A 13,963-nucleotide genomic window follows, 5' to 3' on the forward strand; every position below is an offset into this window, starting at 1 on the left:
AGAGTGATGAGAGGGAGCACCTCTCTACCCCTGTGCTCTCCCTCGCCTCTTATCTCATGATCCCCAAACACTCGATAGCCCCAGCACCCAGCTCCCCATTTCCCAGCTCCACCAGCCTCGACCATTCAATACCCAGTTTCCTCCCCCTAACCCATCACCCTGGTCCCTTAATGTTTGATCCCCCAGAGCCCAGCGCCCTGGGAGATTTGGGGACGGGAGGAGTTACCAGCTGCCAGGGACACTCACTCTTCATGGAACAGCCCCAGGTAAGTGGGGGAGCCCAGCCCAGGGCTGGTAGAAAATGGGGGATGGGGACAAGTGTCTAGAGTGAAGGCCCAAGTGTCGTTCTCCTCATCTCCATGGCAGGGGGATCCCGGCTGGGAGTGGAAGGGAGAGGGGGGAACTTCAGTCAGGCAGAGGGAGCATCTGAGGAGTTTCTCTCTCTCACTTCCCCGCCCTGTGGCCCATCAGCAACCAGGGCTGCAGGAGGGAGGAGGGGCTTCTCCTCCTCTGCCTGGGGTTTGCTTAGACCAGGAAGAGCCAGAGAGTCACTTACTAGCTGCTGCTTGGCTGCTGCTGGATCCTCACCGCAGTGATGGGCAGCTGGATCCTTGGGAGCCAAATGCCCCTGATGTGTTTGGGAACGAGGAAATGGATTTGTCACCATGGCCAGCCCCAGTCAGGGCCCTGAGAGAATTTCCCTACTGTGTGGAGGAGTCTCTGATGTCCAATGTGGTGTTTGTAGAACTTGGAGCATTTTCCATGCTGAGAACATCTGAGAGGATTTGCGGATGCCTGATACTCCGGGAGCACCAAATGAAGCTTCCCCCACATTCAAGGCCTCTGTGTTGTGTGGCTCACTGAAGTGTGAAGTCAAATTGAATCTTTTCCTTCGATCAAGCTATTCCTAGGGTCTCTCAGCTTTGTGGATTCTCTGATGTTTGGTAAGCTCTGAGCTCTTATTGAAACTTTTCCCACAGTCTAGGCATTTATAACGTCTCTCTCCTGTGTGGATTTTCCCGTGTTTAGTAAGGTATGAGCACAGACTGAAAGTTTTCCCACTCTCCAAGCATTTATGGGTTTTCTCTCCCGTGCGGCTTTTCTGATATTTATTTAGGGCTGATTTCAATTTGAAACTTTTCCCACACTCAGGGCATTTGTAGGGTCTTTCTCCTGTGTGGATTCTCATATGTGTAGAAAGGGCTGATCATGCGATAAAGCCTTTCCCACACTCAAGGCATCCATAGGGTCTCTCTCCTGTGTGGATTCTCTTATGTTCAATAAGGTTTGAGTTCAGAATAAAACTTTTCCCACACTCAAGGCATTTAAAGGGTCTCTCTCCTGTGTGCACTCGCTGGTGTCCAGTAAGTTGTGACTTTTGAATGAAGCCTTTCCCATATCCAAGCATTTATGGGGTTTCTCTCCTGTGTGAGTTTTCTGATGTGTATTAACGGTTGATTTCAAACTTAAACTTTTTCCACATTCAAGGCATTTATAGGATCTTTCACCTGTGTGGATTCTTCCATTTTTAGAATGGGATGAACATTCGATAAAAATTCCCCACACTCGTGGCATTTATAGGGTCTCTCTCCCATGTGGATTCGTCCATGTTGAATAAGGGATGAACTTTTGCTTAAACTTATTCCACACTCAAGGTATTTATAGGGTTTCTCTCCTGTGTGCAGTATTGGGTGCTTAATAAAGTTTAACTTCTCATTTAAGCTTTTCCCACAGTCTAAGCATTTATAGGACTTCTCTCCTGTGTGGGTTCTCCAGTGTGTAATATAGTTTGCACTGAATTGGAATCTTTTCCCACAGTCAAGACATTTCTAGGGTTTCTCTTCATTGTGACTTGACAGCTGGAGAGATGGGGTGAATTAGCATATCCATTACATTTCTGACTCCCTTGTTCCCTTGAATGGCATATGGAGAGGCAAGTCTCTCTCACACTGGAGCTGTGCACTACCCGACCCTCCCAACCTAATACAACTGACCAGGGAAGAACCTGACCAGATTCAGACAGGCAGACCCCATGGCTTCTAATAGGTGAGGAAACAGGAATCCTTTACCCAGCGAGGTCACCGTCTCATAGTTCTCCTGCATGACGTCCCGGTGGAGGGCTCTCTGACCGGAGTCCAGCAGAGCCCCCTGCCCCCGGGTTTAGGTGGGGTTTAGGGGAAGAAGTGGGGCGGGGGAAGGTCCCCGCGCTCCTGCAGCAGGCTCTGTTTTTCAGGAAGTTGACAACCCTAGAGAGCGATTCCAGCCCCGCTCTGCTTGCGCTCTGCTGGGCTCAACCAGCCGGTCTCCTCTGCGCAGCCAGACTCTGCCGCCACCCAGCCGCCCTGCACCTGCCCGCTTGCAGCCAGCCCAGGGGACATGGGGCGCGGCCCCACAGTTAACCTGGCACAGCCACTTCTGCCCGGATACCGATGACGAACGGCCGCTGCCTGCGTGCTGATTGGAGGCTGGGGCAAAGGGCTAGGAGGACAGGGTGGCCGTGGGTCCGCTGGGCGATCGCACCTGCTCCCCAGCTGGCAGTGAGTAGAGGTGGGCTTGGGGGGCCGCTGTAAGACACCGCGCGTCTCACTCTCAACGCCGGGATGCGCAGCCTGGGCCGCTTCCGCGGGGGGGAAGAGACTGGGGTCCCGGGGGTCCCGCAGGGCCCGCTGCCATAATAGCAGGCGCGCCCTAGAAGAGCCCCACTGCCAAGCCCCCCTCCCTGCAGGCCTGGCCTGTGTGGCCCCTGGGAAGGGGCGTGTGCGCACATTTCCGTCCGTCCCCCCCATACACTCACACGCCCAAAGCTCTTGGTCTTCGGATTTTATTTCGTGTGAGTTTTCCTGGGAGTTTATCCGTGTCACATACAAAAGGGGGTGAAAACCAGTGCCAAATACAGACTTCCCACCTTCTGGGTCAGTATTGGGGTGAGGACTGGGGGGGACGGGGGGAAAGCAACAAAGGGGGAAATCTGAGTATTGAAAGTCAAAGGAGCCTCATACGGTGGGTTATTTCATGATCTGCATTGAGGGGTATAAAGAAAAGGAGGACTTGTGGCACCTTAGAGACTAACCAATTTATTTGAGCATAAGCTTTCCTCAGCTACAGCTCACTTCATCGGATGCATAAAGTGGAAGATACAGTGAGGATGTTTTTATACACACAGATCATGAAAAAATGGCTGATTATCACTAGAAAAGGTTTTCTCTCCCCCCCCACCCCACTCTCCTGCTGGTAATAGCTTATGTAAAGTGATCACTCTCCTTACAATGTGTATGATAATCAAGGTGGGCCATTTCCAGCACAAATCCAGGTTTTCTCCCCCGCCCCCAACACCCCTCCCCCCCCAAAAAACACTCTCCTGTTGGTAATAGCTTATCTAAAGTGATGATTCTCCTTACAATGTGTATGATAATCGAGGTGGGCCATTTCCAGCACAAATCCAGGGTTTAACAAGAACGTCTGGGGGGGGCGAGGGGGGGAACAAGGGGAAATAAGTTACCTTGCATAATGACTTAGCCACTCCCAGTCTCTATTCAAGCCTAAGTTAATTGCATTCAAGCCTAAGTTAATTGCAAATGAATTGCAAATTGGATACAATTAACTTAGGCTTGAATAGAGACTGGGAGTGGCTAAGTCATTATGCAAGGTAACCTATTTCCCCTTGTTTCCCCGCCCCCCCCCCCCCAGATGTTCTTGTTAAACCCTGGATTTGTGCTGGAAATGGCCCACCTCGATTATCATACACATTGTAAGGAGAGTCATCACTTTAGATAAGCTATTACCAGCAGGAGAGTGGGGTGGGGGGAGAGAAAACCTTTTGTAGTGATAATCACCCATTTTTTCATGGTTTGTGTGTATAAAAACATCTTCTGTATTTTCCATAGTATGCATCCGATGAAGTGAGCTGTAGTTCACAAAAGCTTATGCTCAAATAAATTGGTTAGTCTCTAAGGTGCCACAAGTCCTCCTTTTCTTTTTGCAAATACAGACTAACACGACTGTTACTCTGAAACCTGTCATTGAGGGGTATGTACATGTAGGGGTGTGTGTGTGTGTTCAGGACCCGCCTTAGGGGAAATGGCGCCCTGGGCAAACTTGTATTTGGTGCCCCCGGCTCCCTGAGCCCCCAACCCCTGCACTGTGCCCCCTTCACCCCTAACGCCCCTCCTGCACCCACGTGGGGAACCTGATCTGGATGCATGGAGCGGCTGGCATTGCTGCTCACTCCCCCACTCAAACACTGCTTCTCCACGCACCCCTAGGGGGCTGTGAGGCGGGGAGCAAAGAGCGACATCAGGGCTCTCTGCATCCAGGTCACTTTTCCCCATCTGGGCTGTGTCAGCACAGGAAAGCAACAGCTCCTGGTGCCTCACAGCACAGCCCCCGGGGGGGAACGGAGGGGAGAAAGTGACCTGGATGCATGGAGCACTTGGTATTGCTCTCCCACAGCCCCCTAGGGGCACGGAGAAACATATGGAGTGGGGGAAGCAGTATCTGTGCATCACCACTCATGCTCCCCCATGTTCTTCGCTGGGAGAAATCTGGGTGCCAGCCGCGTAGCCAGGTGGAGGGAATGGGGGGAGCCATCCAATAAAGAAGGCACCACCCACTGCGGCGCTCCCTCGCTCACACCGGGTGTCTTCGGCGGCACCGACGGTCCCGCCGCCGGGTGAGTAAAAGCGCCGCAGCGGGAAAATTTCCTCAAGAGGGGAAAGTTTAAAAGGCGCCAAGACATTGACCAGGCACCACTTGTGCTCAGTGGGGGAGCGGCCGCTGCCCCGCTCCCCCCACCCCAGCTACGCTACTGCTGGGCGCCCCCCTCAGTGCTCCCCTGCCAGCTGGGAGCAGTTTCTGACTCTTCTCCGGCAGCCTGCACCTCTGCGCTGCTGCACAGCAGCCCTGGCCCACCTGCGCCCCCGGACAGTCACCCAGGTGCCCCACCCCTAAGGCCGGCCCTGGTTTCCGTGCGCGTGTGTTTGTATCTTCCTCTCCATTGCTGGACGTTAACAGACAGCCTCGCCTTTACACTTAGACTAATCTATTGTTAGCAGAAACACATCGACCCACTGTCACGGGCTGGATTTTCTTGCCCTAATCAGTACTTCTGTGCACCTCAGTGAGCCAAAATTTGGGTGAAAATTGGTAAACACCAAATAACGCCCTACGTGTGGCACACGGGCCACAGACGCCCCAGGTTCCGCTGTAAGCAGTTTGCCCATCCGCCCCTCCCATCCTCAGGGCATTTGGCCATGTGAGGAGCTCTACAGGGGGCAGTTAGCCCCCCCCCCCCCCGCCAACTGACTTCCCTAATCAAGCCGCCGACTTTCAGAGGCGCAGGCTGAGAGATCATCCTTCCTGATTCCCCCTCGGCACAGTGCCGTGTGAGTTACTGATGGATCCCAGCTTGTCCCTTGCCCAGGATGGGGTTGAGGGAGGGAAGTCTGCTGGTCCCCACTGGGTGACCCTCTTGTCCCCTGAGCAAGGGAGGAAGCCTCTGGTTAACTCAGCCTCTCCCCTGTTACTTTAGGGCGCCACAGCCTGGATATACTAGTCACAGGAGTCATTGACAAAGAGAGGACCAATCAGTACCTCATGATCACCAAGCTGGATGATGTTAAGATGGCGTAATACAGCAGCGACACGCGAGAGGTCAGAACCACCCAGGAGTGGGTGGCTCAGGCCGTGGGCTCTGACTATCTCCAGGAAAAGACCCAGAAGTTCTGGAGGTACGAGGAGGGCTCTAAAGGTCAGACCAGATGGTGGATGCAGCTGCACAACCAGACGGGCGGTGAGTGTCTGAGAGGTATTGTTATGAATGGACACAAGAGAGCTGCCCGCTCAGAATCACTCCCATTGGGGGATCGGAGCCTCGCTGCCCACACCAGAGCTGGCTGGAAAAAGGAATTTTCTTCCCACAGAAAATTTGGTATTCCCAGAAGTGTTTTCATTCCCGATCGGAAGGAAAAGTCAGAAATGGGAGGTTTCCCTGGGAAGGAAATTTTTCAGAGATTCCATCTTGGGAGAATCCCTGGCAGAGATCCGGGCAGCCGTGGGATCTTCCCTTTCAATTTTCCCAACACAAAACCAATGTTTTCTGGCAAAATTGCAACTTTCTCACAAAAAATTATAATTGTGCAGATACAGCCTTTTCCAAGGCTAAACGTGAAAGGAACCATTAGGAAAGGGATAGAAAATAAAGCCGAAAATACCATAATGCCTCAGTATAAATCAGTTGTATGCCCATGCCTAGAATATTGTGTGCAGCTGTGGTCACCCCAACTCAAAAAGCGTAGAATTGAACTGGAAATGCTTCAGAGAAGAGCAACAAAGATGATCAAGGGTATGGAATGGCTTCCAGGTGACTAAAAAGATTAGGGCTGATGAGTTTAGAAAAGGGATGAGTAAGGGGAGATATGATAGAGGTCTATAAAATCATGACGGGAGAAAGTGAATAGAAAAGAGTTCTTTACCTTTTCCCATAATAAAAAACAGGGGTCACCCGATTAAATTAATAGGTAGCAGGTCTAATGCAAACAAGACTAAGTACTTTTTCACACGACACACAGTCAGCCTGTGGAACTCCTTGCCAGGGGATGTTGTGAAAGCAAAAGTATAACTGGGTTGAAAAAAGAACTAGATGAGTTCCTGGAAGATAGGATCCATCAATGGCTAGTAGCCAGGACGGGCAGGGATGCAACCCTATGCTTGGGGCGACCCTAAGCCTTCAACTATCGGAAGCTGGGAGGGGAAGGCAGGGGTGGATCACTCCAAAGTTGCCTTGTTCTGAAAACTTTCCTTGAATCTCTGGTATTGGCTACAATTGGAGACCTTGGTCTTGCCCAGTATGGCACCTCTTATGTTTAAGGCTACGATTTAGTCATGGGTATTTTTAGTAAAATCGTGGACAGATCACGGGCAGTAAACAAAAATTCATGGCCCGTGACTTGTCCATGACTTACACTATAAATACCCCTGACTAAATCTTGGGGCGGAGGGGTGCTGCTGGTGCGGGGGATGGAGCCAGCAGCACGGGCTGCTGGGGGCCACTGAGCAGCTGCTGCTCCAGCCATTCCCAGGACTGCTGCAGCTGGTCCCGGGGCTGCCCGAGCAGCTGGCTGCAGAGCCACTCCAGCAGCGCCCGGTGTGGCTGTCCCTGGGGCCCCAGACCCAGCTGCTTGGGCAGCCCTGGGGTCAGCCACACTGGCCACTGTAGAAGTCACAGAAGTTGCGGAAAGTCACGGATTCCATGACTTTCCGTGGCAGACACGGAGCCCTATGCTCACTATTGGAGAGACGCCAGGAGCTGAGTAACTGTCCGGCAGGATTCCAACACTTCAGTCCTTCTCATGGTTCTGCTCTGAACCCTCCTGCTTCTCAGCGTCCTCTGGAACTGGTCGCTCGCTCAGCACCGGTCAGAGATGGGTGTCACTGACCCCACCCCACCCTATGGACACGTTTCCCAGATCTCAGTGCCCGGTCTGAGCTCTCTCCCTCCCCCGCCTCCAGGGTTTCACACCGAGCAGGTTGACGTGGGCTGCGCTCTGAGCGGCCAGGCCCTCGTGGACCCCCGAGGTTCCAGTACGCCTACGATGGGAGGGACTTCATCAGCTTTGACGACCAGACAGGGACGTGGGTCGCGGCCGAGCAGTCGGCCTTCCCTCAGAAGCAGAGCTGGGAGACGGGCAAGACGTGGACTCAGTACATCTGGTGGTACCTGAAACAAAAGTGTCTGGACACCCTGCAGAGCCCGGTGCAGCAGGGGAGTGGGGTCCTGCGGCAGCAGGGTGAGTGAGCCTGCAAGGAGCTAGCATGGGGTGCGGGAGGGGCACAGTCACACCAATGGGACTTAGGTACAGAGGTGCCGACTTCCCAATGCTCCAGGGGATGCTCGACCCCCACTCTGCCCCAGGCCCTCCCCCCACTCCACCGCTTCCTGCCCCACCTCTTCCCACACCCGCTCCGCCCCCCACTCCAACCCCTCTGCCTCTCCCCACCCTGATCTGCCCCCTTCCCCCTCGTGTGCCGCCCCCTCCCCCTCCCCCTGTGAGCCTCCTGCATGACACAGAACAGCTGACTGTGGCGGGCCGAGACGGCGTTGCGGGGGAGGGGAGGCGCTGATCGGGAGGGCTGCTGGTGGGTGCTGAGCACCCACCATGTTTTTTCCTGTCGGTGCTCCAGCCCCGGAGCACCCACGGAGCCGACACCTATGCTTGGGTATCTCCGGAAAGGGTGGTGTGGCTGGGCAGAGGGACTGTGATGAAGCGCGCCTGTGTTCTATTCCAGCTCTGTCCCTGGCCTGCTGGGTCACCCTGGGCCAGTCACAACCCCTCTCTGTGCCTCAGTTTCCTCATCTGTATAATGGGGATAAAGAAGCTGACCATTTTTTATAAAGTGCCTGGAGATGGAGCAATGGCGAGCTTGCCGAGAACTGCGGGTTGTTCTCAGTTGTTACCAGTGCAGACAGATTATTAGCTGGTGCTAGCAGTTCTGGCTGCCTGGGCGCCTCCATTCTGCAAGCCCTTTCCTATTGGCTTCCAGCTCCCTCCAACGTCTCCTTTTTGGGCTGAACCGTTTCAGCCCTGGGTTGTGAGTTGATTAATTTTGGCAAGTTTGAGCCGGAAAAGGCCCAGCCGTCTGTGCGTGTGAAGGCAGCAGACTGGGAATGGGGCGGGGGATGCATTTTGTCATTCGACAAAGAAAAAACACTTGCCTTGAGCTTCTTTTGCCCAGCGCTAGCACCTCCTCAGTCGAGGGCAGAGGCGTGGAAAGGGCCAGGGACTCGGGGCAGTGTGGCAGCGGGATTGAAGTGCCCGAGGATGCAGAGAGGGGCCTGCTGGGATTTCCAAAGGGAGGCGCCTGACTCCCTGTGAAATCACCGGGGTTAGGCACCGAGGGGGGTTGGAAATCCAACTGGCCCTTAGCCCCTTAAATCGCACATGCGTGTTTGGAGGGCCCAGTGAAAACCTGCCTGGATGTAGCTGGGTTACAGTGCAGGAGCGTGCGCAGTGAAGGAGACCTGGGCCCAGGCTTCTGCTGGTACCTACCCAGTTCAGCTACACCAATATGAGAAAGGATTAGAACAGAGGGGATTGACACCAGATTAACTAACTCCATTTACAAATCAGTGTAAATGGGTGCAGACCAGGTCTCTCTCACATGTGAATACTACCTGAATTCAAACTGGAACAGGTGCAGAGAAGGGCTACTAGGATGATCTGAGGAATGGAGAGCCTACCTTATGAGAGGAGACTCAAAGAGGTTGGCTTGTTGAGCCTAATCAAGGAGCGTATGATGGGTCCACCTACGATGGTGTGTGGCCCATTGGTGACTGCCAGTAGCAAAAATCCCCAATGACCAGAGACAGGACATTAGATGGGGAGGGCTATGAGTTGCTACAGAGAATTCTTTCCCAGGTATCTGGCTGGTGGGTCTCACCCACATACTCAGGGTCTAATTGATCACCAGATTTGGGGTCAGGAAGGAATTTTCCGCTGGCTCAGACTGGCAGAGACCTTGGGGGGTGGGGTTGTTGCCTTCCTCTGCAGCATGGGGCATGAGACACTGCTGCTTTAAACTAGTGTCAATGGTGAATTCTCTGTAACTTGAAATCTTTAAATCACGATTTGAGGACTCCAGTCGCTCAGGCAGAGGTTAGGGATCTGTTGCAGGAGCAGGTGGGTGAGGTTCTGTGGCCTGCAATGTGCAGGAGGTCCGACTAGATGACCACAATGGTCTCTTCTGGCCTTAGTCTATCAGACACGCTGCAGGGCCTTTACCTGTTCTGTTACATGGTCCCAGCCCCCGGCGTCTGGCTAACGCCCTGTGTCTCCTCCCAGTGCCCCCCAAGGTCTCAGTTTCCTGCAGAGACGCCCCCGACGGCTCCATCATCCTCTCCTGCCACACCAGGGGTTCTTACCCACGTCCCATCCACATCTCCTGGATGCGGGATGGAAAAGACATCCTGGTGGAGAAAGAGTCCAGCGGGATCCTGCCCAACGCTGACAGCACCTACTACATGCAGTCGTCTCTTGAGATCTCCCTGCAGGAGGAGGACAGGCACCGCTATGCCTGCCGGGTAGAGCACAGCAGCCTGGCAGAGCCTGCGCTTGTCTGGGGTAAGGGTGGGGCGAATGGTGGGGGCACAGCCCTCTTGGAGTTTCAGAGATGGGGTGAGCCCCTGTAGCAGAAGGGTCAATATCCCTGCCCATCATCAGTGTGAACTCTTCTAGTCTGGGGATTTGTGTGACCCACAGAAATGGCCGATCCCTCAGAGAATCTGATTTTCTGGCCATGGTGGCATCCAGTGACGGTGAGTTCCATAGGCTGATGTTATTACAAGTGAAAGGCCCAGCTACTGTGTGGTGTGTATGGCTGGCAGTGCCCGGCAGAGTGCTTGGTCTTGTGCCCCATCCCTGTTCACCTCCTGCCTCGGACTTTCCTCTCCTCTGGAGGCCAGGTCTCTGCATAGGCCCTTGGGGAGAGGTTCAAGGCAAAAGCCTGTGGCTGACCCAGGAGGATGGACCAGTGGATGCTCCCCTCGCTGACCTGAGTCCTTCTCCATCCCACAGCCCCTGGGAAGAAGGGCCCCCTGCCCCTCTGGGTCCTGGCCTCCATCACCCTGGCTGCGCTGGTTCTGGCTGGAGCCATAGGAGCCAGCGTTACCCTGTAGAGGAGAAAATCAGCAGGTAACAGCTGCTCCCTGTGAAGCTGGGATGTATGCGGGGGGAGGGCTCGGGAATGGGGTGGCCCAGCTAGCCAAGGATGAATGGGTCCTCCCACCTCCAAGGAGAGGTGGGGCAGCGCTAATCACAGTAGCCTGGTCCTGCTGGGGGCAGAGTGGGCTCTGTTGTTGACTGGGCATCTTATTGTGCGGGGGGTCACTGGGGTAGGGCTGGCCTCGGCGAGGTGCAGTCGGGGTCACGGGGAGCCTTGTGTCTGGGGAAGGGGGAGTCAGGGTCACCATGGGGGAGGGGTTACCCTGCTCCCCTGCACTGATCCTCATTCTCTGCTTGTGTTTCAGGCCCATGGAGACCTAGCTACGCTCTGGCAGCCAGTGAGTAAATCTGGGGTACAGGGCCCAGATGCCCCAGTGCATCATAGTGGGAGGGGAGTAGTGACTGGAGATGAGCACCGATTGCTGTTTACTCTAGGCCTGACAATTCCTGGGCCTGTGGAAATCTGTGGGGCCATCCCCAGCCATCACCCTTCCCCGGCTCCCCTGGAATCTCTGACACACGCGCTGCCTTCGCTCAAAACCCGGGGAACCCCAAAGAGCGGAAACAGCATCCAAAGGTCACCCCCCAGAGCAAACCTTGGCCAGCATCCCAGCATGCACTCTGGGGACAGGAGTGCAGGCCTGTACCTGGAGCCCCGGGAGATGGTGCGTAGGGTTGTTATGCTCTCTCCTGGAGGCCTGCCCATTGTCAGGATCAGGGGTTTCTGTGCAGAGCTTAGTTTGGGGTCCATGAGGGGGCATAGCGGGAGGAAACCCACAGCTGAATTCCCATCCTCCTTCCCTAGCTGGGGTTCCCAACAGGTAAAGCCACCTCTAAACAAGTGTTTTCTCTCTCTGTACCGCAGCAAAAATTGGAGAAGTTTCTGCTTCCAGCTCTTCATCGGGAACAGACATCCAGAGCATGGGAGCCCGGAGCTATGTTCAGAGTGGCCCTGGCCATCCAGTGAGGAATTATGGGATGCCACCTCCATCTGTGAGGCAAATGGGCCCGCTTGAAAAAACTGAATGCAAAAATTGTGGTTTGTAGGAAGAAGACCCTTTGCTCTCATCGAGCTCCAGTCTGAGATGCCACCAGCTTTTCTGACACACAAAAATTTGCTCCAAACTGAGCCACTGAGCCTCCAGATATCAGACGGTGGTTTGTTAGCATCTCTGGGTGGAGCAGGACTTGCAGAAAGATGAGGATCTATCCCTCTCTGGCTGTGGCTGAGGGGATGTGGAATGGGTTTTTCCCTATTTCTTTTCCAGTTCCAACTTTTTGCTGGCTTTTCATTTTTAAGAAATGATTTCTGGGGACTGACACACGACCTCCAATGTCTCAGATACCTACAGACCTGCGGACTGCGTGGATTTTTGGGTAACAAAGCGCAATGATGGGGGTTCCCCTATCACAGTAGTGCTACCTCTCCCTTTCCTCATGCTCCGGTCCAGGGGCAGCACGTTATGACAGACGGGGGCATTCCTGTCACCATTTGCTACGAGTGTGACATTTCTATTTTAAATTTGGACACAAATAAAGTACCTTTGTGATTGGAAAACGCGTTCTACAGCATTAAACCTCGGGGCAAGTGTAGTAACTTCTTGCTTAACGTTGTAGTTATGTTCCTGAAAAATGCGACTGTAAGCGAAATGATGTTAAGCGAATCCAGTTTCTCCATAAGAATGAATGTAAAGGGGGGGGGGAGGGGAGGTTCCAGGGAAATTATTTTCACCAGACAAAAGACTGTACACACACACACACACACACACACACAAACACACACACACACTATAAGTTTTAAACAAACAATTTAATACTGTTCACAGCTACGATGGTTGTGAAGCTTGGTTGAGGTGGTGAAGTTAGAGGGTGGAGGAGGAAGGGATATTTCCCAGGGAATGCCTTACTGCTAAATGATGAACTAACACTCGGCTGAGCCCTCAAGGGTTAACACATTGCTGTTAATGTAGCCTCACACTCTACAAGGCAGCACCAATGGAGGGAAGGGAGACAGCATGGCAGACAGAGACAGGGGGGGGGGGGGGGTGTGTGTGTGTGTGTGTGTGTGTGTGTGTGTGTGTGTGTGTGTGTGTGTGTGTGTGTGTGTGTGTGTGTGTGTGTGTGTGTGTGTGTGTGTGTGTGTGTGTGTGTGTGTGTGTGTGTGTGAGAGAGAGAGAGAGAGAGAGAGAGAGATGCACTTTGCCCCTTTAAGTACTCTGACCCCACTCTAAGTACATTGCCTTTTTAAGAAGATCGGCAGGTTGAGATGGGAGCTGCAGCCAGGAAGCTCTCTCCATCCTGAGCCCTGTCGTGTCTCCCCCACCACCACACACCCATTCTATGGAGATGGGGTAAGTGGGGTGCAGGGGGGAGAGGGACACCCGGACATTAGTCCCCCTCCCCTCCCTCAGCACAGCAAGCAGGAGGCTCTGGGGAGCAGCTCCAAGGCAGAGGGCAGGAGCAGCATATGGCAGTGGCAGGAGGGACAGCTGAACTGCTGGCAATTGATAGCCTGCTGGGCGGCTGCCACACTGGGAACTTAGGGGAACAGGGAGCTGATAGGGGGGCTGCCGGTCCACCCTGGTTCCAAGCCCCCACCAGCTAGCTGCAACGGGCTGCTCTTCCTGCAAGCAGTGGACAAAGCAGGCAGCTGCCAAAGGAGGTTATAAGGGAGCATTGCACAACTTTAAACGAGCATGTTCTCTAATTGATCAGCAAGGTAACAACATAACATTAACAATCTGCTTTACAAGGCTGCTTGCTGGGTCTGGCAGGAAATGAAACTTACCCTGTTACACTGTCTGCAAAAAGCCATGGCTGCAGCCGTGAATCCTTTGAAGAGCCTCGGAGAGGAAGCTACTTGCTCCATCTGTCTGAGGTTTTTTTTTTAAGGATCCCGTGTTTTTAGATTGCGGGCACAGTTTCTGCCAAGCCTGCATCACTGAGTTCTGGGAGTGACCGAATACAGACATCTCCTGCCCTCAGTGCAGCGAGACCTTTCCCCAGAGGACCCTAAGGCGGGACAGACAACTGGGGAACTTTGTAGAAATAGCCAAGCAGCTGAATGTCCCAGCAGCAGCAGCAGGAGGAGATTTGTGCAATGTGCACCAGGAGCCTTTCAAACTCTTCTGTAAACAGGACCAAATGCTCATCTGTGTGATCTGCAGAGAGTCCCAGGCTCACCGCGCTCACAGGGTGGTCCCTATAGAGGAGGCTGCCCGGGAGCATAAGGTAGGCCACAGCTGGGC

General features: G+C 53.8%; 1 long non-coding RNA gene and 2 pseudogenes across 2 annotated transcripts; 2 read left to right on the forward strand and 1 right to left on the reverse strand.

Moving 5' to 3' along the window:
* Window positions 1-907: 907 nt before the first annotated feature.
* On the reverse strand, window positions 908-2,103 carry LOC144929258 (uncharacterized; annotated as a pseudogene).
* Window positions 2,104-4,520: 2,417 nt separating this feature from the next.
* LOC144929101 (class I histocompatibility antigen, F10 alpha chain-like) lies at window positions 4,521-10,183 on the forward strand (annotated as a pseudogene). The gene is made up of 4 exons (XR_013634534.1): window positions 4,521-4,669; window positions 5,508-5,788; window positions 7,507-7,784; window positions 9,837-10,183. The product of XR_013634534.1 is annotated as a class I histocompatibility antigen, F10 alpha chain-like (transcript).
* Window positions 10,184-10,575: 392 nt separating this feature from the next.
* LOC140898408 (uncharacterized) lies at window positions 10,576-12,298 on the forward strand. Its single transcript, XR_013634710.1, has 3 exons — window positions 10,576-10,685; window positions 11,021-11,053; window positions 11,581-12,298. It is a non-coding gene; the product is annotated as an uncharacterized LOC140898408 (long non-coding RNA).
* The last annotated feature ends 1,665 nt before the right edge of the window (window positions 12,299-13,963 follow it).

Source organism: Lepidochelys kempii, chromosome 14, assembly GCF_965140285.1.
Source record: "Lepidochelys kempii isolate rLepKem1 chromosome 14, rLepKem1.hap1, whole genome shotgun sequence".
Taxonomy (NCBI): Eukaryota; Metazoa; Chordata; order Testudines; family Cheloniidae; genus Lepidochelys; species Lepidochelys kempii.